General features: G+C 38.5%; 1 long non-coding RNA gene across 1 annotated transcript in view; it reads left to right on the plus strand.

The window, feature by feature from the left end:
• LOC309671345 overlaps positions 1-26,271 on the plus strand; it is a 44,408-nt gene extending 18,137 nt beyond the window's left edge. Inside the window, exon 3 of the long non-coding RNA XR_014269130.1 lies at positions 26,246-26,271. This is a non-coding gene — a long non-coding RNA (uncharacterized lncRNA). The remainder of the gene's footprint in view (positions 1-26,245) is intronic.
• The last annotated feature ends 566 nt before the right edge of the window (positions 26,272-26,837 follow it).

Below are 26,837 nucleotides of genomic sequence, written 5' to 3' on the forward strand. Positions count from 1 at the left end.
CTTCTCTTTATCCAGGCAAAAGAAAAAAAGAAACCATCTTATTTCCCTTTCCTTTGATTATCTTTGTAATCTGTGCTAAATACTGAAAGCAATGGGTGTATTCTTTGAAAGACCACCAGAATTATATGAATGTATTTTTGTTCACAGAGTATAAAATTAACAGGTAACAGACTCAAAAGACAACATCAGAGAAGCTGAAAAGTGGCAAGGATTGCCACTAAACCTGTTTGAATGCACTGACATAACGGCACATCCTAACACAAGTCAGGCCATAGGTTGGAAAAAAATGATACCAAACAGCTCATATGATCTGCAACCTACTAACTTTTTCTATTTTATGTTAGAAAACTTCTGCACTCTAGAGACTAAAAATTAATGTAGAAAATAGGAATGTCTTTGTTAAACCCCAGACAATTCATCATTTCTTAATTAGGAAGTTCTTTGTTTGTACATCTTTACTCAGAAATGGGACCACTATTCTTATTTCCTTTGCTCTGTTGATGTCAGAAATAGTTCTTTTAGGAAAAAATAAATTTTAAAAGCAAATTCTGCAGTAGGAGAAGCCTTTTGTGCTCCTTAAGTTTCTTACATTTTAAGTACTATAGGAAATGCTTTTCATTAGGTGAAGAATAAAAGAAGCAAATGTTATTCTGCATGCCCATGTTTGGCATTTGATGATAAGCAGACAAAAAGTCAATGTGACCCATATGTTCAAACAATATGCTGCTGGGCATATTTTCTCTAATGCATTGCAAATGAGATCATGCATTGTATACCTTGCATATGCATTCTGTCATATTTGCCTTTGCAGAAAATTATAAAAGAATATTTTGCGGAGTCATGTAATTGATTTTTCTTCTCTATTAGTCTTTTGCATGGAGGGTGGAGGTAATGTGATTGGTCCCCTTGCTTAAAGCCGTTGTCAGCAAGATGGATGAGAAATGATCGTTGTGAATTATTATCTTGTTTCATATTCTAGGCCACTTGTGAAAATGGAAGTATATGGTGGATAGCAGAAGGGGTGTTCTAAGTGTGGCAGTATATGTGGTGTAACACAACACATGAGTTTTCCTCTTAGTCATTATCTTTGTCATGACTGTTTCTCAGGAAGATCTCACTTCTTAAAAGAGCTTGCCAATACCTGCTTGCAGAAAAAGTTTGTGCCTTCAAACTATAGGAGAAAATGAGGGAATTTCTAGGTCGGTTGCTTGACACAAGCATCTTTTGTTTCATCTTGGTAGCTGTTCCCTTGCCAGTCCAGCTGTGCTCAACAGTTATAGAGCCAGTGGAGACGCAACCTTAACCTTGTCTGATGTTGTGATCCATGTCTCATCATGGCTTAGTACTAAAGGTAAATTGTACTAACCTAAAAATCACCTTTGGTTTGAGAGAGGTAAATTATTTTTTTGAGTATTCCAATTTGAAATATTATTTTTTTTCTGTGATAACGCTAAATAATAAACCAATCACTGAGGTGGAGATGCAGGGAAAAGCTGCCTGTTTTTCTGTAACCTGTGTGCTGCTAAGCTAAAGTATTCTTTTATTAATTTTAAGTGTCATAGCAGAAATATACTTGAGATAGGTAACCTGTTTTCTATTTCACAAATGTATATGAAATACACCTGTTTGCAGAAACCATGGCCATTTTTCCCTCAAATGTGACAAATGACTTTGTACACTGTGTTGTTTTCAGGGATCTTACTTTTTGCTCTGCCATTAGTGAGGTTTTAATCTAGTTCAAGGTCAGATTATTTAGGGACTAAAGAAATAGTTGTTCTGTGGCTGTTTGTATTTTCTTTTCATATTGGAAGTCACAAAGTTTACTTAATATTTTTGTTGGCTTGAATAATAAACAGAGCCTCTATGACAACCAGGTGATCAGGCAGTCAGCATGGGTTTATGAAAGGCAGGTCCTGCTTGAGTAACCTGATCTCCTTCTATGACCCCCTTAGTGGATGAGGGAAAGGCTATGGATGTTGTCTACCTAGACTTCAGTAAAGCCTTTGACACAGTTTACCACAGCATTCTCCTGGAGAAACTGGCTGCTCGTGGCTTGGATGAGTGTACCTGTTGCTGGGTAAAAATATGGCTGGATGGCTGGGCCCAAAGAGTGGTGGTGAACAGAGTTAAATCCAGTTGGCGGCCAGTCACAAATGTTGTTCCCCAGGGCTCAGTACTTAGGCCGGTTCTGTTTAATATCTTCATAAACGATCAGGTGCACCCTCAGTAAGTTTGTAGATGACTCCAAGTTGACCAGGAGTGTCTTCCTGTTTGAGGGTAGGAAGGCTCTACAGAGGGATCTGGACAGGTTGGATCGGTGAGCCAAGGCCAACTGTATGAGATTCAACAAAGCAAAGTGCCGGGTCCTGCACTTGGGTGACAACGAGCCCACGCAGTGCTACAGGCTTGGGGAAGAGTGTTTGGAAAGTTGCCTGGCAGAAGAGGACCTGCGGGTGTTGCTCAACAGCCAGCTGAATACAAGCTAGCAGTGTGGCCAAGAAGGCCAATAGCATCCTGGCTTGTATCAGAAATAGTGTGGCCAAAATAGCGTGGCCAGCAGGACTAGGGTGGTGATCTAGGCAAGTGAAGTCCAGTACTCGACAATGGGGAGGCTGAACCTTGAATATTGTGTTCAGTTTTGGGCCCCTCACTACAAGAAAGACATTGAGGTGCTGGAGGCTGTCCAAAGAAGGGCAACGAAGATGGTGAGGCGTCTAAAGAACAAGTCTTATGAGGAGTTGCTGAGGGAACTGGAGTTGTTTTGTCTGGAGAAAAGGAATCTCAGGGGTGACTTTATCACTCTTTACAACTACCTGAAAGGAGGTTGTAGCAAGGTGGGGGTTAGTCTCTTCTCCCAAGTAACAAGCGATAAGACAAGAGGAAATGGCCTCATGTTGTGCCAGGGGAGGTTTAGATTGGATATTAGGAAAAAATTCTTCACCAAAAGGATTGTCAAGCATTGGAAAAGGCTTCCCAGGGAAGTGGTGGAGTCACCATCCCAGGAGATGTTTAAAAGATGTAGATGTGGTGCTTAGGGACATGGTTTAGTGGTGGACTTGGTAGTGTTAGGTTTATGTTTGGACTTGATCTTGAGGGTCTTTTCCAAGCTAAATGATTCTATGACTAGATATAGGCATCTGATTAAGAGGCTTAATTTAATTTAATTTAATTTTACTCAGTGGAGTAAAAAAATTGAACCTTTTAATTAGGTGCCTTAGCATGGATTTGAACAAACAGCTTTTTTCATTCCTTATCAAAGTTTGATGGGCATTGTTGAATTTTGATTTCTGGCACTTTGTGTTATTTCACAAATATACGTAGATGTGTGCCTATACATCTGTGTACATAAGCTATCCCCAGTGTAATCTCTTACAGTTTTGCAAAAGTTAATAATGAGAATCCCCCATCAGGGGCAGGGATGGGGAGAACTGAAGGTCAGTCAGTCATTCACATAGTCAGCAGCTTTCAAACTCACACTGAGAAAAGCTGAGTTGGATGGAGTGAGATCTCAGGGGACAGTGGCTAGAAATACTGTATGATGTGCTAATATTGGCCAAAAGTCTTGAGGAATCTTTTAGCTATGTTCTGCTTTGGACTAAGAAGGAAAAATGCTGCTTTCAGTTTTGCTTATGCTTTTATGAACAATTTTGAAAAATGTAGAGAGATCACAGATACCAAAAGTGGATGAGGGGCACCCTTGGGCTTTGTTGCATGCAGAGGTGAGATCCTGTCTTATCTCCCACTTGCATTCCCTTCTTTATACATCTGAAAGGCAGGACAGCCTCTTATGTCACAGCATAGCTGTGAGAAGTTGGTTTTCATTAATTGCTGTGGTTCCTGATTCTTGGTCCCTATTTTGAAAGTATGGCCTGAATGTCATGTTCCCAAATGTGTTACTTTTATATTTCACAGAATTGAAATTAATATCATCTGAAAGGATGCAGGTTACTAGGAAATTCAGATCAGTTTGTGTTAAACACCTGTCTTCCTTGTTATCGCTGTATTTTACTGTATCTACTGTCATCATCTTTAAGGACTTCTGGAGGTTATAGACAATGATCATTTGAGTGAAACCTAATACTGTAGAACCCACAAGAAATAATGCCATTTGATGTTTTTCCTGATACCGACTCTTAACACCTTGTTTTTAAGCCATCTAAGGTGCATTTCACTTCTTCGTGATTTACACTGAATGTGATGTGGAATGAAGTCAGAGATCTTGTAAAAGATCTGTTACATCCATGCAGTTTCTTTTTTCCCTTGAGGAGTCAAATGTCTTTGATAAGACGCTTTCTAAAACACTATCAACTGGCATTTGTTACCTTCATAAGTTACTAGTTCAGTAGCTGTCAACTGTACACAAGTCTCTAAAGACAGTCTGCAAAGGCAGACTAAAAGGAAAAAAGCACTTTTTCGGAGGGCTTAGATTCACTCTCAAGGAGTCTGAGATCCATTGCAAAATGCATATGGATATGGAAATTAGAAAAGGCAGAGGACTACTGTTTAGCTCTGTATTAAGTTAATTCCACGTAAGGTTTTTCTTAATTATGCCCTGGAGTGCCACCAAGCTATGTGGCCTACTGATACCTTGTCGTCTTCTGTATACCACATAGTGAATGGAGTTTTTTTGGCACTTACCAGGATTTCAAGATTAATTAAAAAAAATTATATGATTTTATAATCTATTGAAGGACTCATCAGAATTCTTTTCTTCTTTTTTAATTCTTAATTGTTGCTTCACATTATCCTTGTATTCTGAAGTACTGGATGATAAAAAGTTTCTGACTAGTAGAGCAGAACACTGCATTCAATGGAATGGAAAAATAGCTGACTTGGAGTACTCATTATTTTACATTTTAAATTAGACACAGATCATACAGAATGCATAACTAATCCAAATGGTGCAGATTCATTTGTATCTATACATTTCCTTGAAAAATAGGTATGTTCCCACTTTTATTTGGATATTCAGTGTGATCTGGACAGGCTGGAGAATTGGGAGGAGGGAAACCTTATGAAGTTCAACAAGGGCAAGTGTAGGGTACTGCATCTGAGGAGGAATAACCCCATGCATTAGCACAGGTTAGGGGCTGACCTCCTGGAGAGCAGCTCTGTGGAAAAGGATCTGGGAGTCCTGGAGTACTGTGTCCAGCTCTGGGCTCCCCGGTTCAAGAAGGACAGGGAACTGCTGGAGAGGGTACAGCAAAGTGCTGCAAAGGTGATTAGGGCACTGGAGTATCTTTCTTATGAGGAAAGGCTGAGGCACTTGGGTCTTTTTAGTCTGGAGGAAAGAAGACTGAGGGGGGATCTTATCAATACTTATAAATACTTAAAGGGAGGGTGCCAGGTAGATGGGAACTGCCTTTTTTCAGTGGCGCCCCGTGATAGGACAAGAGGTAACGGGCACAAACTTGAGCATAGGAAGTTCCATCTAAACATGAAGAGGGACTTCTTTCCTTTGAGGGTGGCAGAATACTGGAACAGGCTGCCCAGAGAGGTTGTGGAGTCTCCCTCTCTGGAGACATTCCAAACCCACCTGGACGCCATCCTGTGCAACCTGCTGTAGGTGACCCTGCTCTGGCAGGGGGGTTGGAGTAGATGATCTCCAGAGGTCCCTTTCAACCCTGACCATAATGTGTGATCTCTTTATGGAGCCTTGAGTTTCTTCATTATAGAAAAACCCTAATTTTTATAGAATGAGGGAGTTTTTCTTTGTGCTAACCACAATAAAATTGGAAGGAGATCTACTCTTATTAAAACTGTTTCAGGCAAAACAATTTATTACAACCACGAAAGTACTATTGGTGCACCAGTTATAAGGAATGAAATTTTAGAAGCATCTCCTGGGTTATTTCAACAGCCACAGAGTTCAGGAGGAGTATAATGTAATGCTTTCATTTATTTTGAAGGAGTAAGAGAAAATGGGGTTAAGTTTTATTATTATTATCATTGATCATATGAGAAGTTGAGAAAAAGCTATGCTCAACATATAAATTGTTGAATTTTGCTTTCATGGGATGAAGTGCAATCAGAAATTGTCTTTATTTAGATGCTATTAATGTTTATTTTTTATGGTCCAGTGAATATCTCCTAATTTTTTGAGGTCTATACTAGTCTCAGTTGCTTTCAGTCCACTTTTACTGTACATGCAACACCTCTGGGTCAAACCAATCACTACCACAAACTTCAGCGAGAGTGAAATGTGCTTTTGTATCTGCAGTTATGACATTCTTTCCCACAATCTGCTTCCACTTTCTTTAACAATAGCCTCCATGTCTGATCCAATAAGCTAACACATAAAAATAAGTCAGCTTCTGAGCCATGAGTACTTTAAATGATAGAGAAATGTCTACCTCACTTTTTATAAAGGCTTTTTTTTTTAGAGCCTTTCAGACCTTTATGCATTTACTTACTGTAAAAATATTCTACTCAACTACAGTTACTTTAATCATGTTGGTTGGAAATGGAAAGAGAGTAACAAACCCCAGACTGGTAACACTTTAAATAAGCAAGCAGTGAGCAATTAGAACAAGATCACAGGAAAAATGAGGAAATCTGTAGCTCAAACTATTACAGTTTTAATAAAAACAGATTTATGCAATTCTTGGTCAGTGTAAGCTGATGCTGCTGCTTTGAAGTCAAGAGATCTAGACCATTTAACTTAATACAGGAGTAGAAAATTATTGCTTTCTATATATGAAGTGTCATTTTTTTAAGAAGTAAACCAACATCAACCCACAAAACACACACACAAAAAAAACCTTATCCCAAAAGAGCTCCCTCCCATCCCACTTTAAATTGCTGGTTTACATCTGAAGTGTTCTTCAGGCCCATATAATCTATTGGCTGCTCTCTACCTGCCTGCACTGTGAGGACAAGCTTATGGGTCGTCTCTGACCCAAACACGTGTGCGTGGCTCCCAGTCTCACTACCCACATCACTCCACAAACTGCCCTGTCAACAGCAGGGAACAGGACAAACTACCATCTCTGGTGGTTCCAGGTGCACCTTGCTCTCACATGGAAGAGGGAAGTTGGTGGGAGGACAATTTTAGTGCTTTTGGGTGATAACCAGCCTACCACGCTTTAAGCCAATGTGTTTCAGTGTGGATGTGTTTCCTAACTAGCTGAAACCCTTTTTTCTTCCCTATCCTTATTCTCAAAAGCTAAGGTGAAAGCATGGTGGTTAGTAGATGAAAGATGACATGATTGGCTTAGTGAGTTATTTTGTAGCTATATGCCCTTCTGGGGTCTTGTTCTGCTTTTGAGACGAGTAACTCGATAGATATTCAGCTGTGCTTTCTGCATGCCACATCAGGCTTTCCTGTGATCCGTGTCCTACTTACTCATCACATTTTGCTTTGTGTTTATGTGAATAACATTCTTTGCTGAAGCTGTGTAGTACCATGCCCCACGTGTCAGCCAGAATGTTGTTCTCAGTGTGGGAAAATAGTGGCAAAGGAAAAGATTGTTGCTGGATTTTTTTTGCATTTAATGTTTATAGCTGAGAAACCTGAGTTAAATGGTATGTTACTACTAGGCCGGGGGTTTACCCTGTTTCCATAAAATTACTATTTGCGATGTGATATGAGCTCTTGGGACAGACAGGGAGTTAAAAGGTAAGGCTGTCTTCCTCCTTCTGACCAAGGTGCAGTGTATTACAGAGACAAATGCACATAAGGGGAAGATTTCTGACCATGAGCGAGAATAATAATATTTCAATGTAATTTAGAGTTCATCAAATCCGACAAAACTGTGTAGACCTGTAGAACTAAAGTGAGTGCAGCTGTGTTCTTTGCATTGTACTTTATGTTGTATTTCATGGGTAGCCATAACTATAGGTTACAAAGCTTGTTTAATTTATACTGGCAACACTGAGTGTCTAAGAAATAATAGTACAGTGGTGATGTGTGAATCTCAAAACATTTAGAGGTTTGTTCTAGTTTGGATAGCAGTAAAAAGTGCAGATGCTGATCTGAGCCTATTGGAGCGCTCAAAATGGGCTGGGGACCCCAGTACAGAAGTAGTCTCCTAAGTTTTTTGGCCACTGTGAGAATTAATTTTGAACTGGATGGAGAAATGCCCAAGGCAGCTGAGACCAAATGGTAGCAATCAGAAGCAAAGACAGCCAGAGAGAAATGCAAAAGCAACACAAGTAATGTAGCCAGTTTCATTTCAATCTAACTCTGGCATGTTTTTTCTTATTGGCTCTGAAATCTCTTGGCATATAGATCAAGATATCCAAGCAGTTTAAGCAGAGATTTACTCTTCATCTATTTGAAAATGCTTTATGCGTGCATAAGGAACTTCAGCAGAAACTATTGTCTTCAAACTGAAAGTCCAATATCAAATTCTAGTCTTTTTGCATCCATACTTGTTCCACCAGAGCAAGTCTGCCTCTAAATGTCATGCCCCCTTCAATGTTTGAATGCATCAAAGGAGAGTAATCTGCTGTCCAGTGTGGAAGTCAGATGCTGGGGTAGAGAGTTGTCTTGTCTGTATAGCAAAAGAAGTTAGCATAAAAGGTTTGAGACGGAAAAACAGTGAAGTTACAGGATCAGAGATGAGCTTAACTACAAATTTCCAGATTTTCTGACATTTAAGGGTTGTGTATTTTAAAGGACAGTCCTCAGCTGTAATTCTGTTTTACCTAAGTATTTTTATGAAGAAATGCCTTTAGATTTACTAAAATGCCTAAAATGACTAAATAATTTGCACTTCTAGGTGTTGTGAGACCTGCATTGCATCAGAAGTTCACCTGAGACTGACCGCTCTCCAGAAGGCTGTCGAGTGGTGGTGTCCCATGAGGCACCATTTATAGTTCTCAGGAGACTGCAGACTTAGAAATAGCATGAGCAAAAAGAGTATTGGAGGCCTCACAGAAGTTTATCAGCTTTGCTGGCATGACCTGTGGAGCCTGCAACTTCTGTGAGCATTCCTAATTAATGAGGCTTTTAACTTTTTGGCAAAACCTGGGCTTAAAAAAAGCCTAAACCAGATTGCATATAGTCAGAAACCAGAGTCTCTAAAGCAACCATCCATCGAAGAACCCCTTTTTGATTCCATGATACTTAAGGAAATCTGTGTTATTTAGATATGGTAGGTTCTTGATAATGAAAGTTAGGACCAGGAGTTCATTACAAATCAGATTTGTCAATATTTATTCCTGTATAACTCTTGCTGGCAAAATTCTTTGGCCTAAAAATTGTGCTGTTAATCCCTGATTGAATTAGATGTATTTTTAAGTGTCAAGTAAATTGATCAACCCTTCCTTGTTTTTTTATTTACAGAACTTTGAAAACTGCCAGATGCTGCTGGCAAGTGGTACTTTATAAGGGTTCTTGTCAATAGCCTGAGGCTGGGTAGAAACACAAGGGCAGGGAGGTTATTTTTGGAATGTGCAATGTGATGTTTTGTGTTGCATGTTTATTTTAAGAGAGGCAAGGGACTGTGAAGGCATTTTAAGTTTTAACCTTTTTCCCCTGATAGTTTTGGGTTGTTGTGTTTAGGAGAAAAATTGTTTGGGTGTTTTTTGAGAAAATGACTGATGATTGTCTGAAATTTGTCATTGGTCCTCTTCAGCACTACAAACCACATGACATTGGATAGTCTGGAGGAAGGAAACATGTCTATAGGCAGCAGTATTACTTCTGTGTGTCTATAGTTTAAGAAAATATTCTCCCTATTAGACCTTCCTAGTTGGCACTGAAGTTGTTGGCAGTGGTAGTTGATGCTCACTGGGAAAGAAGAGTTTGTGCCTGCGGATCCACACTCTTCTGATCACACTCACTGTTCAGAGAATACCAAACATGTAGTAAGTGTCCAGCCAGTTTGTAAGAAAACTACAGAAATTGGGCTAATTGCTTAGACTTCATGCAGTAAATTTGGTTTTGGTCACTTGAACCACCTGTGATTCTTGGGGGAAGAAAAAAACCTGTAACAGGTGTGCAAGCTGAGCTGCTGGTTATATGCTATAATTTACTTCCATAACAAAAAGTTAACAGCTCACTTGTCTGAAGTTAGTCCCCTAGATATAGAAGCAAAAGTATTTTTTCAAAGATGCTGAATATCCAAATTGGTCCCATGATTTAACTGATGCAGGAATTGAGCTGCAGCTGTACAGACCCAAAACAATTTTTTTTGGTAAGCAAAGATGTCCTTGAAGATAAAATGTAGTCAGGTAAAACACAAATATGACAAATTTACGTAAGGCAGGACAAAGACTGTAATTTTTGTCAGTTATGTCAGGGAAGATCCTGACTCCTGTGCCAATCATTTCATGTCTATCCAAATTATTCTTTTTATTGGAAATAGCCCTTTGTGCCTATTGAGGGCTGGTTTGCATAGAAAGTTTTACATTTCTTCAGTTCTTTAGCCTTTGAATAGGAGAGAGGAGGGAAAACAGAAGAAAGAGTATAATTTTCAAACAGCACCCCTGAACTCTAAACTTTCAGATTTTTCAGTGTCTCATAATTAAAAAATGGTTTGTCTGATTATTTTGCAATAAATATCCTCCTCTGGGTATGGTCTAGACAGGAGGAGGTATTTTAAATCGAAAGGCACCTTTCATTCCCTCTGTTACAGGAATTCAATATTGGGATTATGGTTTAAAGGAAACTCTTACCTTTTGACTATGGAATTATTGGCATGACCTTATTATAGTGTGTTGGAATGGGGTTTTACTGGTTGTTACATTCAGGAGTTTTTCTGGCCCCTCCACTTTAGGGGAGAAAGTCAGGTTGCTCAGGAAACCTGATGACTGCAGTGCAGAAGCTGGCTGGGAAAGTCCGGATCCACATGCATGAGCAGTAAAGGATGCAAATGAGACATTCCAAGAAGGAGTGATAAGTTTGGCAATATTCATGTGGCTAGTCTCAGTGAAGGGAAACAGACATTATAAAGCCAGAACTACTTTATTTAATCATGATGAATCTCAAATAAGAATCTGCTAGTTCCATTAACCTAAATGCATTGAAAAATTAATATGATGTTTTGTATAGATACTTTTTGACAATGTAAATCCAGCATCTACATTTCTGCTATTTAATCACTTTATATATTTAACTGAGTGATATTACATACAGAAAAATTAATCTGTGTTAGGTTAAAAAGGGGAAGACTGTTCCTTACCTCATTCTCTATGGTGTAAACTGGCATAGTTTCATGAGGGCAAGGGAGTTATCCAAGGGATTAAATTAGGCTCTGCATACAGAAAAAGAGAGGCAGACCTGTAACGTGAATTTCAAACCTGTGCTTGAGAACATCATTAAAATGCACCTGCACAATCAAGAGTTTTTATTTCTAAGTGGCTTGTTTTACGTCCACTAGCTGTTCATAGTGTTTGTCCACTCACCAGTGTACTCCTGTTGGGAGAGGGCACAAAATTTCCACTGAAGATCTTCCAGCAAGCCAATAAGTATTTCTGAAAATGAGATCCTGCCACCCTTGGGGAAGATGAATTGTTTACCATCAGTAAAGTAAAAAATACTGTATCTTAGTTAAGAAATAGCACTGGTGGTATTTGCTTTCACTTCATAGCTACCAGCACTATATAGTTGTGGTTTATTAATTTGTCTTTATTGCAATGTGGCTGTGCTTTGCCTGTCCACTCTACATACAAAGTATATCTTGATTTAAAGCTGATTTTTTTTTGTTTTCTTTTTGTCCAGGTTTTGATATTCTTTACTTTGCATGGGAATATGGTTTGAAAGGGACAACAAATGCAATTTTATGATAATCTCTGGTCTCAGATCAGAAACCAGAATAATCTCTGCACTGCAGACTGACACCTCATTTCTTTCTCTTTAAGTTATAACTGTGTAACAATTTCAAATTAAAGCTCAATGCAAATCCAAGTCACTAGAAATAAACAGCTACCATTTTAGTAAAAATGTACTCACCATCTATTTATCTATTACATTATAAAAAAACAAATTTGAGATCAGTTTTTTATTTTTAGTTGCTCCTATTCAGCCTGGAGAAGAGAACGCTCCGAGGAAACTTTATAGCAGCCTTCCTGTAGCTAAAGGGGGCCTAGAGGAAAGGTGGGGAGGGACTTTATCAGGGAGTGCAGGATAGCTAATCGCTTTAAACAATCTCTGGTTGCTAGAGCCAAAGAAGATCATACAGATTTAAATGTTTAAGCAAATCAGTGACACTATTAATTCATAAATGCCTTGTTAGCAGGCTGGAGAAAGAATGTTTATTTTACCACATACGACTGAACTATACAGATGGATATGTGATTTCTACTGAAGTTTGAATCTCATCTGAGCTGAGTTTTAGGATTTTATGTTTATCATGTGTCAGCATATTCCAGAACAATTTCAGTTAGTTCGCAAATAACCAAAGTAGTAGTAGTAGTTCAGGCATCCTTTCAAAGGATTATACTCTTATTACATGTTTAATAATAAGGTTTTGCAATCATATACTGTTCAAACCTATGTCTGTTCAAGGCCAGCACTGTAAAATTCTGCTTTTATTGTATCTTGCCTTTACTAAAATTTCACTCAAGTACAGAATAATATGATAGAAATATATGTTATGATATCAATCATGTCTATGAAGCATGATGTAAATTCTTGCATTTGTCTTTACAAAGGCAATGGGTGGATAGGACTTTGCATACACACCTTGTGAAAATGGTTGTTAGCAGCTCCAGAATGAGAATATGCTAAGTGCAAGTAATTGCCTTTATGGGTAGAACTAAACTTTGGATTGGGAGACATTTATTTCTAAGTATTGACTTCTAAATCATTAAAATTACTACAAGTTTTCTCTGAAGATCTTTATGGATAAGAAAGCTCTAGAGAAGAAATAGGACATACTGAACAGGCAATTAAAGCTGCATTGTCATTATCTAAAATCACTGAGCAAAGTTGCATTAGTTTGAGGTGGTCATTTGAGACTATACAAACAAGATGAACAGGTAGACATTTATTGAAAACAGGAGTTAAAATTGGAGCATGTACAGTTACATTTTTTTTTTTTTTTTTACATTATTTTTAGGAGAGGAACATGCCTGGTTGTAACTTTTGAAAACAAAACAAAAGGCTGATACTATAAACTATGTTTATCCAGTAAATATATCTGTGACCAGAAGGGAAAGGTAAGACTAGCCACAAGCAGCTATCTTAACTGAATTGTAACATGCTTTTGATCAAATACCCGTAAATCTTCATCGTATTCATGGGCAATTGTATTTTGGCTTGCATGAACCTGAAGTCTTCATGTACCTGAGGTTAGGGAAATGGGATTTCTATCCCACATTATTTTTGGCCATTGCCACCCACAGTGCGCTGCTGCATAAATAAAGTCTAAAAAGCAATCCCCCAAAGTTTGGATGAGTCCATTTAATAAATCATGCACAAAGGAAATAAAAAATTCCCTTTAGCCAAAAGGAAGTGATAGAGTGGAGTATGTGGGTTCATCTGGTCAGAGTAATGTAAAAATGTGTTTACTCCTCATTTTACATACACTCAATGTGTTGATATGACATCATTCCCTATAAAGCTAGGAATACTGTGCACACATAACCATGAGTTTGTATGAGATGTAGTGAATATCCCATGAGAGAGGGAACAAGACATAATTTAAAGTTGGAACCTGGAGTGATTTATGAAGGTCATTGTCTTACTGATTCAGATACTTTCCATATGTTGTTGTAGAAACCCCTTTTTGTACCGTACATGTAAAACATGTGTAGCAAATTAGTTCCTATACAACTTTCCTCCTTTAAAATGTTTTGGTTTTAAAATGTTGATGTGTTTTTTATCTCCAATCTGTGATATCCCAAAGTATTTTTATTGAAAGAACACTTCAAGCTGAAAGATATTGAGATGACTTTGCTGAAGTTTGGTGTGGTTGACAATAAACCTGGAAGTGCTTTTGATGCTAAAACATCCTGTTGCACTGGATTTATGGCTTGACTTCTGTATCATGCTTAGCTGATACAGACTACGCCCTCTATCATGCTTAAAGCCCTGAAGGTACTGACCTAGTATGGGAGGAATAGAAGAATTTTTCTCTTACCAGCTGTAGTACATTATAATTCCATATCATTCTATTTTAGAAATTATTTGAAGATGGAACTAGTTACATTAAAATTATGTGATGGAAACACGATTACTAAAAATACATTACTTTTTGAGGCATTAAAAGACTCAATTTAATTTACTATAATATATAAAATACTTTTATTGCAGGGAGACTTTGTATCACTGGTTGCTTAGTAAGTGAACAGACATTTATTAATGAAATAAATCAACACCACCCATGGCAACTTGCCGCAGAAGTACCTGCAGAGGAGATATGGATGAACAAAGCATGAGAAAAAAATTGTCTGGTCCATGCTGTGCCTTTCTGCTTGTAATTTTCTAGAACTTATTCATTTTCCAGCATTATTCACCAAACAATGTCTGCAGAGTAATTTGGCTTGTAGCTTGTTTGGAAGCAATTTGTAGTAAGTATTCAAAATATACTTCAAATGAAGATTTTTTTTGTCATTAATATGGGGATCAGTTTTCATTCTTTGTATGTGATCCCTTACTTTAAAAAGTCTATAGATCACAAATGAGGCTCCTAAATGTTACTGTGATGCAAGTTAATAATAGCATGAGTCATGATATTCCTATAGCTTGAATTTAGATCCTCCATAATGATCTCCACAGACTTTAGTGGTATTCAAAACAAACTTTAAAATACGTTTTTCAGCACAGACATTTGGGACTGACACTATAAGATAAATTAGGCACACTTTCTGTACTCTTTTTTTAGAAATCGTTGTTTCAGTGGCTGTGTCTGCTGTTAAACTTTTTGATAGAGTATCCATGGAAAGGATGTTCTTCAGTACTGAAGAACAGTAATTGTAATTCAGTTCCTGGATTAAATGAATCAAAAATAAGTGTGCAACTTGACCAACAATTGCATTTCCTTGGTTTATTTCTTTCCTTGAAGTGCACCCCAAGGAATGAAGCTGCTGAGCGTGCAGAAGGCTAGGCTGAGCATGCCGGTGAATAGCACAGTAGCAGGCCTTTAGACGTCCTTTATTGTATCCTGCGCACTCTTAATGTACCAGTGCCCCATTGTTCTCCAGGCTTCCATGCTGTGTAAGCTTGTTGCTGGGAGGGGAGAACAAATGAGGCTGTAAAGCTTTAACATCTGCTGTAGCCATGAGTGGTCTGTTGGATGAGCTGTCTAGCAGGTAGGACAGCTAGTTCCTCAGGTCTGCTATCATTAGCCAGAGCCACTGCTGCTCACCCCCTGAGGATTGTTAATATATCTTTTTGGGCTTGAGAAAAGTTTGTCAGCCAAAATAAGTACTTTACTCATAGCCTAAAGGGAAAGACAAACAACTCTTTCCAAGGCAACTGTGGAAGCAGCTTCTACATGCATAGGATATAAGGCAAATTTGCTGGGCAGATTTGTGTTACTAATTTTCATTTTTATGTTTTCACAGAATGAAATTTATTTCTGGACAGGGGACTGAAACAAAGTGTGTGTTATTTTTACACTCTCAGAAGAGGAGCTGAGGTGAAAACGAGAAGTGAGGGGATAGAATGCTGGCTCTGAGTGCAAATTGTTTTTACGTTATGGTCATCTCTTACTGTATTACCCTTGCCTACAGGGAAGCAGTAAGGAGTCAGTGTTTGTGCTCAGGCACTAGCCTGCTGACCACAGATTAAAGAATTATGAGTATGCCAGTTGGCAAATTCAAAATGAGTCCATAGTTGCCTCTTCCAGGTTTTTCTTGGTGCTTAAAACAATTTATCATTAGCTGCTTTCTGCTGCTTGTAGAACCACTGGAAACCCCATCCCAGTCAACTGCTTATTATCTCTTATGTCAATCAGTTTCACTTCTTTAGTCTCACTGGGTGATAAGGCTAATCAGAGAAATGGGAACTTGCACATCAAAGCCCTGAGACAGCCTCTTCCAAGCAGAGTCCTTCCTAGGCAAGGACTGCACCTCTTCTCATCACTAGTTTGGCCTTTCCTTATGCCTGATGCTTCTCTGCTTCAACAGCTCTCCTGTTTTTCATTGAGGCACATGGTTATCAATTTTTCTGACTCTGTACTGAGTCATCTTCATTGGGTTGATTCAGGTTCTCAGCAGAAATTAAAGTGGAAACCAAATGCATCCTCAGCATGGAATAATTCCAATTGTCTCGGCTGAAAAGATGAGTAATTTATTTTTCTTGATGGTGTTCTGTTCACTCGTGAAACTGGTATCCCAGCCTGAGGCGTGATAGCCAAGGATGAATATTAAAGCTTTTCTATCCAGAAACACAGTTTTTGTATAAGTGGTATACAGCAGTTTTGTTCGTTTCCAAGGACTGCAATGTGTGGAAGACATTTCTTTTTTCTTCGCTCATGTATCATCAATTGTTTATTAGATTCTGGTTCATAATCTTTGTTAGCTGCAGTAGTACGGGGACAGAAACAAACAGTTAAAGTTTCAGATCTAGAGCAGGCTTTGTGGCTTTATAGCACTGACACTAAAGGGGGGAAAATCACCGTTCTTTGAATACCTTTGCATTGGCAGTTTGTTCGTAGAATGATAAAATAATTTAAGTTGTACAGGCTCGTAGGACGTCATCTTTTCTAACTGCATGCTTATATGGATATTCCTACATTCAGAAAGGAAAGTTGCATTTCAACTTTGACAAATGCCAGCTCATTTGCTTCCACAGCGCGTATTGCTTCTCATCCGCAGCAGGTGGCGCTGGAATCCCTGAAATGCGCCATTTACCAGACGCGAACGCGGTTTTACACCACAGGTTCTGCCTAAGCTGTGGAAGATGGCCTTGGTAACATGTGTCTTCTAATATAAATGATTTAAAAGCGGAGTGATACCCACGAAACAGGAGAGATGGGGAATAAATAATAAGAAAAAAGGAAGTTTTGGAATGAGTGACCTTAGGTTGGGTATAAGGACTATTATTAATTTCCTTGGAATGGATCCAGGAAAGGATGTGAGTACTGTTCTTAACATCCTATTCGTAGCAGAAAGCACTTTCCAGAATTGGGAACTACATCCCTAATACATGCATTCAAATATATAACTAGCTTATGGACAAGTAGAAACAGCCAGTCCTTTTTTACACAAAAATTAATAAATTACAGTCTGATTTTTGGTGCTTTTTATCTTCTTTCAGGACAGGTGTTTCAGTTGTTCTGTGCCAAGCGCAACAGAATTTCATTTAAGAACATGCTGCTAAATTTTCAGTTTAACCTAGCAAAAGCATGACTTCATTTTACCCCATTTAACAGAAGGCAAGGATTCTGGCATGATTTTATACTGAATGCCTACTCTAGTGACTAAAACAGAGTTAGGCAACTCTGATATTTAGGGCCATAATGTATGATTTGGAGGCTTAATAATGCAGGCCTGATAGGCAGAAATGCAGAAAGATGCAGAAATTCTTCAGGCACAGGACACTGTGCACCATGAATGCATATTTCAGAAGCATTTTTTTTTGTAATTTTCTGTTCTCTGAACTAGCAGCCACTGCCTCCCAGCGCTTGGTAATCCCTCCCATCTTTTTACAAAGATGTTCTGTTTCTTTCCAATATAGTAACTAGTGGGAAGGAGTAAGTGCTAATAGAGAGACCCTAGAAGAATGAAATTAGACATTTCAATGAAAAAGGGTGAATAGGAAGTAAGATCTGTCTTTCTGGGTCTAAATAAAATAACTTGCAAGCAGAGTCAATAACAAAAACACTGACAGGACGGGATTTCAGTTGGTATTAGATCATTATGGGGCCATCAAAGGTCCCTTTGCTGCTTTTCTGTCTAAGTACTTAAAAAGCCCCTGTAATAATGCTTCACCTCTGGTCTTGGAAACTAAGGAAACTGGGATGACTGTAAGTCTATGAAGATACCAAAGATGAAGTGACTTCTATGTCATTAGCCATAATAACTGGTGGGATTCCAGCTAGACCATAAATAGTGCATTAAGGCAGGATTATTCTTGCAAATCAAAAGAAAGAATTACACCTAACCATGTTTTGTGAGTGTCTGTCCTGATTCCGGCAGGGATGGGGTTAATTTCCCCAAGGAGCCGGCAGGGGAGGCCGGCATTCCATCCCACGTGACCCGTGCCCAGCTCTAAGAGGAGCTAGCCGGGACCCATGCCCAGCTCTAAGAGGAGCTAGCCGGGAAGAGGGGGGGGCAGTCGCCACTCGGGGACGGGCTGCACGGGTGCGGGTCTGGTCGGTGCGCGGCCGTACTGTAGCGGCGGTACTGTAACTACGTCTTTATGTCTCTTTATCGGTGTTACTGTTTTTTCTCTTCCCGTTTGCTGTTCTGTTAAACTGCACCATCTCAACCCACGAGTTTTGCCTTTTTCTGCCGATTTCTCTCACGGCTGTGGGAGTCGAGCGAGAGGCCCCGTGGTTCTTTGTTGCTGGCTGAGGCCAAACCACGACACTGTATGTGCGCATACTGTTTTGTGTTTCAAAGAGATTTTTACCTGTGGTTTACCTGTGATATCTGTCACTATTGCTGGTTTCTGGTCCTATAATCAAGATACCAGAAAACAGGAGAAACATAGTAGAAACATGCTGAGTTTCTACTGATGGGTGACAGAACTGAATTCAGGCAAGAGTCTGACTGCTAGGCTGCCTGTCTGCCAAAATCTTTCTTCTTTTCTCCTAGCATTGCGTGATTACTTCTGCACAGGAGCCACTTATGACCATTATGCACTCATCTTCATAAAGTCTGCTTTTTTTTCCCAGAAAGATATCTATATGGTCAGTCATACTTAAAAGATTGGATTTGTCTGGCACTTCTGGTCTGCGTACTTTTAGTCTGGAAGCACATAACTATATATTTGTATCTAGCTTTGAAGTACTTGCCCCCTGTGTACTCTCTCACGATCTGGAATGGGAGCAACCTGGTATCATGACATTAGACACTCTACTTGAGGGGACATGATCTGAATCCTAATTTCCTGGCTGCGTTGTGGGCCAATTATATGTTAATGAACCTGCCAGTCCACTGAAAACAAGTTATTACTTATCATTTTGCTTTTAGAGGAAAAGGAATTAATAACCTCTGCTTTTCCTTTTCTATATTCTAGAAAATGCACTTCATACCTTTGCCTGGCCTTCCCTTGTTGGTAAATACTGGGCTTGATTCTCCCTTGTTTTCCATTCTGTTTTGATATTACCCTTTGTTCTAGGAAGGTGTAATAAGTTAACATGTCAGGAACAGTGGCATTTAAAATTTATTTGGCAAAAGAATAACTAACGGAAGAATCATGTCTATTAACTTTGCCTGAAGTTCCTGCTCATAAAGGGCTTGACCTCAAGCCATAATATTGCATTAATTGTGTAAATATAATTACAGAATATGCAATCCTCAAAACTAAGTGGTATATGACATGGTATATGACCTGTTCCGGGTGAACCTGCGTTGGACTACATGATCTCTGAAGGTCCCTTCCAACCCCCTACCATTCTGTGATATGTGCTATCACTGAAAGGATATGTAGTTAAAAAAACCCAAACATCTGCGGCCATTGTTTGTTATCAGTGTACATCACCAGTCAAGAATGGCTTCGACATACAGAAGGTTCTAAAAATAAGTATTAATAAATTCCAACTTAAATATAAAGCCCGTACCAAGGAACAAATAGTATGTTATGGTGTACAGTTGAAACTTTGAGCCTACCGCAAATCCCAGAAGCACGCATTCCCAAAACAAATGCTTTCCAGCAAATACCAAACAAAAATAACTTTTCAACAGAAGATGTCTCCGGAGTGTAGAAAAATACCATCCCTCTTAGGACAGTCATGCAGGAGAAAGTTAGTAAATAGTCATCATAAACTCCAGCTTCTTCTGTGGACTCAGCCAATAACCATCATGCCTGGGTGGTGGCGAGAAGAACAAGATTATTTTCATCTTCTCTATGTGACAAATTCCTCTGTCTTCCAGATTAAATGAACTAAAGCCCTTCACTGCATCTGGTGTAATAAAGTTATACTATTACCTTCTTCTAGTCCAGATGAGGCAATCATAAACGAACACTTTTCCCTTACAGCTGCTGCTGCTGCTTCTTTTGATCAAAATCGCTCTTGTTCTTAGTGACTGTAAATCTGAAGGAGGAAGTGTTTTTAGGAGATAGAATAGACATGCATCACCCTCTTTGGTAAGCATTCAAGGCTTTTTGTACTCTGGGGATTGCAAAAAAAACTCTGCATATTTCAAGATCTCAGATGTTGTTCTTTATTAAAGGGATTTTCCACAGCGAAATCTCCAAGCATCTCATGGATACTATTCAGCCCAAATGAATTCATAATTAAGAGTTCAAACAAAGCAAAATCCGGGATTTTTTAAAGAATCTTAATAGATCTCACATTACTAGGCTGTTACCAGCCCAATCCAGAAGGGAATGAATAATGCTTAAACCATTAATCCATCAGGGTATTTGAGGAAATGGAAAGCATCCATCCTATCTAAGAAATAATTCCACAAAAATTGTTCCATTGTCGAACAGTCTGGGAAAGCAAGTCCATTAGTTTGTTGTTTTTTTTTAAGCTAGCAGGGTTTTATTAAGACAGCTTCTTTAACTGTGTGATATTATGTACGTTATTTCAACATAAGTTGACCTAGAACATTCAGATAGGGTGTATTCAGGGCAAGTGCTGGCACATAGGCTTTATTCCCAGATTAGTCCATTCTTACTTCTAAATAACTGGTGGCCACAATCCTTTCTTCTTACTACCTGCTGCAATGGCACCTCAAGGTATTTATCTTGGTCTCTGCCATCTGAGAACAAGGATTCTGGGTAGATGCTATGGCTGAACGAAGGTAGAATCACAACTTGGCAGCAACCTGGAAAGAGGAAGATGAGGAGATAAGTGCTCCATATTGCCTCATGCATTCATATTGGGTAGGTTGGATTTCAGAAAGTCCCAACCCAGATGGAAATTTTAGAATATTTTAGAATATTAAACCATATCTCTGGTTTATCACAGGAGATATACTTCACCCAAATATCCCTTTTCAAGACCAATCACTTCGCATAAAGCATTTCAGTCTGAGCAGGAGGTTAACTTGAGGCAGAAAAGAGCAATGTTTGAGGCTCTTGTAGTGACAGGAACCCAAGTAGGTGCTATATTCCTCACTGATCTGTGAAGCAGAAGGATGTTTCCCACAGAATCTTTCACAGTCCAAGTTGGGAAAAAATGGTTTTATGACATCAGACCTGGTGATCTCCTTGGTCCCAAGAATTCCGTTGTTCTAAATTTCCTTCTGAATCTGTGAGAGCAGGTGTGCTTCACATCTTACTATTAAAGACTGAGGCGAAGAAGAAGTTAAGTACCTCATCATTTTCCTCAGCATTTGTCCCTGTGTTTCCCCCCACATCCACTAAAGGATGGAGATTCTCCTTAGCCCTCCTTTGGTTACTAATGTATTTATAGAAACATATTTTTATTTTCTGATGTCTTACTTCACCGAGTTTCACATATGTCGTACCATTGGTTGAAGAATAAATGTTTATTATCCCGTTCGTTACCTTTAACTCAAACTATGATATAGTAATATGCAACCAGAATATTTGAAAGAGACAACACAGGTAAAGATTTTTATAAAAAATGTAGGCTAAGGAATATAAGAAAATCTCAGGTATTTTGTACCAAAATAAAACTATAAAGCATTTGATTTGAACAGATTGATGTAGGTAGTCAGCAATTCTCTTCCCCTTGATTTTGTGCTTCTCAGGTTGAGCTTCTCAAGCAAGCAACGTTTCCTGATGAAATAGTTGAGGTTTCATAGCTAATCTTTTTTCTCAAAGTCATTCGGACACATCACATCATGTAAATTCAGTCTCCTATCTCATCTCTCTCAGCAAGGTAATTGTCTCTAACTTATTCAGGAGGCAGCTTTGCAATTCCTCCCATTAAAATTAGTTCCATTTCTTTGGAGGTGTGACTGACACTTTGACAGGCATCTTTCTGTACATGACTGGTCTACATAACATTCTCTAATTATAATTGTCCTTTTGCTTCTTTGACTTAGTGTGTTACACTTTAGTATGAAGTGTTTTCATCTAGGTGCAACATAATAATCAGGCACTTAGATGATGAAGGGTTTGGGAAGAATGGCAGCCAGTATTTTTCCTGAAAAGACACAGTAACAGAAAGCAAGACCAGTGGTGTACCTAAGAGGATTCCCTGTTCACCTCAGGGAATCAGGTTTAACTTATCCAGTGTCTTGTCTCTGGCAGTATTCCAAATCCAGTGCTTCAGAAGAAAATGGAAAAATACCTGTATGGTATGAAATATCTAGCCAAATATATGTTTATATCACTGTGTAACTCAGGACAGTGAAGCTACAGATTCAAAGTCCTAAAAGGGGAAGGCTGTAGAGTGCTCACCTGGGATGGGAGTCTACAGAAACAGAAGGTGAGATAAAGGTTTCTGGAGAAATCTGGGTTCTGAGAACACTCAAACTTAAAAGGAAGACTCAGGACTTGGTTTAATGCCTCTCAATGGAATGTCCCAACTGGCCTACTGCCATCCTTGTCACCTGGGTGACAGCACTTTTCATCTTTTAATAGAACTTTTAAAGAAATTGAGTAAAATAATCAGTGATCTCGTTAATAGGAGTCTTTGAAGGGTTATCTTCCTACTAGTTTTCTTTTGAACTTCAAGACCTTGAAAGATTCTGGCTTTACTGGGGCTAATACTGAATCTTTAGTTAGGTTGACCCCAAACCAACCCTTTATCATGATCAAAAGAGGGTGACAGTCCTGGTCCTGTTACATTATTAAATCTATACCTGGAAGAATGTATAACATAAGGAAATGAAGGTTCCTATGTCATGTTGGAAATTGTTCTTCAACTTTGGTTGGCCTTCTGGCTTTGTCCATGACATCAGAAGCTCCTGCTGAGCAGCAATATAGTTCAAAGAATAAGGCACAGTCTTAGACTCCAGAGTAACCAACTCTTGAGTAACCAACTTACCAATTTACGCAAGGCGGTATTTCTGTACATGTGTTTCATTACATGCACTGCTGCCAGACATACTTCATATTCGTTGCTAGTAGGTTCTTCCTTTGACAAGCCAGGCAGAATCAGTTTTGATTCTGTTTTACAGTGAGAAAATTAATGCCTCTCCAAAGGCCAGGGCTCTTTGGAGTCTAGGCTCTGGCAGTGGCTGGATCCACACCTGAATGGAAGGTAATTCTGCTGAGCTCTATGGAACAATGGTTGTAAAAAGGGGTGTAAAGTAAAAGAGGAATCAAGATATTTCCATTTAGATAAGCCAATAAAATTCTTCAGTGAAGGGATTAAGTACATTTTTTTTTTTTAAAGCTGAATGGATGCTTATTCTCTTGCCCCATTTTCTTCATCTTTGCTTTGTAGGCCATATGGAGTTTATTCACTGTATATGGTAGCTACAGAGTAAACCAAAGTTTCCATGTTTCATTGATTGTCTTCTGGAGGAGAATTGTCAGACTATAAAATTCTGATGATTTTTCCAACTGCATTAGGGCTACAAAGATGATTAGGGGATTGAGGCATCTTTCTTATGAGGAAAGGCTGAGGCACTTGGGTCTTTTCAGGAGAAAAGAAGACTGAGGGGGGATCTTATCAATACTTATAAATACTTAAAAGGAGGGTGCCAGGTAGATGGGAACAGCCTTTTTTCAGTGGTGCTCAGTGATAGGACAAGAGGTAATGGGCACAAACTTGAGCATAGGAAGTTCCATCTAAACATGAAGAGGGACTTCTTTCCTTTGAGGGTGGCAGAGCACTGGCACAGGCTGCCCAGAGAAGTTGTGGAGTCTCCCTCTCTGGAGACATTCCAAACCCACCTGGACGCCATCCTGTGCAACCTGCTGCAGGTGACCCTGCTCTGGCAGGGGGGTTGGAGCAGATGATCTCCAGAGGTCCCTTCCAACCCTGACCATTTGGTGATTCTGTGACTAGTAAGCCTGCAATGAAAAAGGAAAAAAAAAACTCTCAAAGGGTTCTTTTTTTTTTTTTTTATTAGAGACCTATAATGATAGAAGGTAAAATCTGTATATTGCAGATGGAAACAGGCTTTATAATTCTAAGGTCGAAAAAATCAGCTGACTGCTTTGTGGTTTTCAGAGTTAGAGGTTTTAGCCTTGGGATTCAAACAACTGCAAAAAGTTCATTTCATTCCAAATTTTACTCCTTTTAAAAATTCTGCCTTATTTCAAATGAATCTTGTGGATCTGGATGGTTTTATACTTAGATATACTATTACAAGATGAATAAAACAGCTTACTGTATTTAACCTGCTGCAAAACATTTTAGCTCAGAATAATAGAACAAGATGATTATTTTTGGTTTGTTTATCAAAAGGATAAAGTCTAGTTTAAGCCACAGTTAGCAACAAATGCACATAAATATATGAACATAAATTCTTTTTTGTGTCCAGTATCACAAACTTACTTAAATGTAAGGAAAGGCTATATAAAGAAGAGACTAGAGTAGAGATTAGAGTACATTACAATAGAGTACAATACATTGATGTATTTAAATCACTTACGGTACCTTTCTATTTTGCCATCCCTTCCTCTCAATTGAGTGTCCATTAAAAAACTATTATGTGGAAATCTTTAAGAACATACATTACTATCAATATATTCAATGTTGTGTATATAATCTCTTTTATAAGTTTCATGTCACAACTTGTATGCACAAAGTAAAATGCATACGCATCAGATTTGCAGGAACATAGGCTTTTATGACTACTTTTGATTCACTGAACACTCCAGTAGTTCCTGTAGAAAGAATGTATTTTGTGGCAAAGCCATATTTCATATATGCAGAAGGTGGAAAGCTGACCTAAAATGATAACTGACAATAAGTTTCAGCATTTTCAGTCCATTCAAATAATTTAATCTTAGTGCAATTTTAAGCTATGACAATCATTTTGTCTTAATACCTTTTCTCCTCTGCTTTGAAAATGGACTTGTGTAGAAGAAGGCACAACAAGTAATAAAATAGCTAAATGTTTATGATTTTTATCACATCACTGCAAAGTTGCATCCTACTTTTTTCCAGTTTATTTATTGAAGGAATAACTGGTTTTAGAGAAAAATAACGTGCTAGTATTTCCTACTAGCACTTGCGAATAGCTATAACTATCAAAAATATTATTTTCTTTTTTGAATTATATTCCTGATGTTTGATGTGCATATCAATACTTTTAAATTTTTATGTACAAAACCCCCAGCTAACTATTTCAAATTGGGTCTCTTCCAGTCTCACTGTCAAAAAATGTCCATATTCTGTTATTGGTGTATTGTATTCTAAAACAAGCCACCTCCTTCCCAAGCAACAGAACCTCTTAAGAAATGTTTAGCTATGGATTTTATTTAAGTACCTCATTTATCTCATACGGTCAATTTGAAAATCACACTGTTGGTTTTTTACCCCTATGGTTTTACACTTAAACTCTAGTGATTAGATCTATTTCATAATGAGTCCTGTGTCTAGAATGCCAAGAAGTTTCCTCCGTTTTCTTTAGTAAGGAGTGATTTATATCTCTGCTTTTCAGGGAGCAGAGTTAAGGCTATATCACAGAATCACAGAATAGTCAGGGTTGGAAGGGACCTCTGGAGATCATCTAGTCCAACCCCCCTGACTGAGCAGGGTCACCTACAGTAGGTTGCACAGGACGGTGTCCAGGCGGGTTTTGAACGTCTCCAGAGTGGGAGACTCCACAACCTCTCTGGGCAGCCTGTTCCAGTGCTCCACTACCCTCAAAGTGAAGAAGTTCCTCCTCATGTTAAGATGGAACTTCCTATGTTCAAGCTTGTGCCCATTACCCCTCATCCTATCAATGGGCACCACTGAAAAAAGACTCCTCCCATCCCTCTGGCATCCTCCCTTTAAGTATTTGAAAGCATTAATAAGATCCCCCCTCATTCTTCTTTTCTCTAGACTAATGAGACCCAAGTTCCTCAGCCTTTCCTCATATGAAAGATGTTCTAATCCCCTAATCATCTTCGTAGCCCTTTGCTGGATCCTCTCCAGCAGATCCCTGTCTTTCTTGAATTGGGGATCCCTGTCTTCCTTTCCCTGCTGTTCCACAAACTAGCGAATTTCTACTTGTTTTTACTCCAACATTGTTCAGGTTTAGATACTCTTAAAAACATGTATGATGGCACAGTTCACAAATCATGGAATAGTTTTGTAGCTAGTTATGTCATAAAAGGCAAATATTTAATCCGTACTCAGTTTTCACTGTTGTTTTTTAGGGTCTTCAGTAAAGCACAAGAGGAAAAACACTTGTCGAAAGTGATAGTTTGATTATAAGAAAGAAGAACTGATCTGAAGACTCGGGGCAAGTAGACCAGGAACTAAGTTTCTCTTGTCCAAAGCATTTACTAGATTTTAGGATTATGGTGACTATGTGTCAGTTGTGACTAATAAATATAGTAAACTGGACATAAGTGGAGATATGTATATTTGCTTTGTTGCATCTGATATGAATACATGTTTTTATTTATGGAGATGTGTGCAGATTATGGAAAGAAAGAACAATATAGCTGCCTTACTATATGAGATGTAAACTTTGAACATTGAAGGAATAGGGCAAAAATTATTATGTTGTCTATGTGTTACATGGGCTCTGCTGTAAGACTGATTCTACATATTGGAAAAGCGTAGGCATCTGTAGCTGATGAAGTTTTACATTTTGCTATGATATTTGTAAAGTGTGTAAAATAAATAGTTTAAGCAATTCAGATTAAATTAATCAAAAAAATGTCAAAATCCCTAAAGGAAGTTTTTTTCATAATAATCAACATAATAAAGATTTCAGGCAAAAAATTTACAATTGGCTGCAAC

The sequence above is a fragment of the Vanellus vanellus genome, assembly GCF_965231255.1.
Source record: "Vanellus vanellus genome assembly, chromosome: 4".
NCBI classification, from domain to species: domain Eukaryota; kingdom Metazoa; phylum Chordata; class Aves; order Charadriiformes; family Charadriidae; genus Vanellus; species Vanellus vanellus.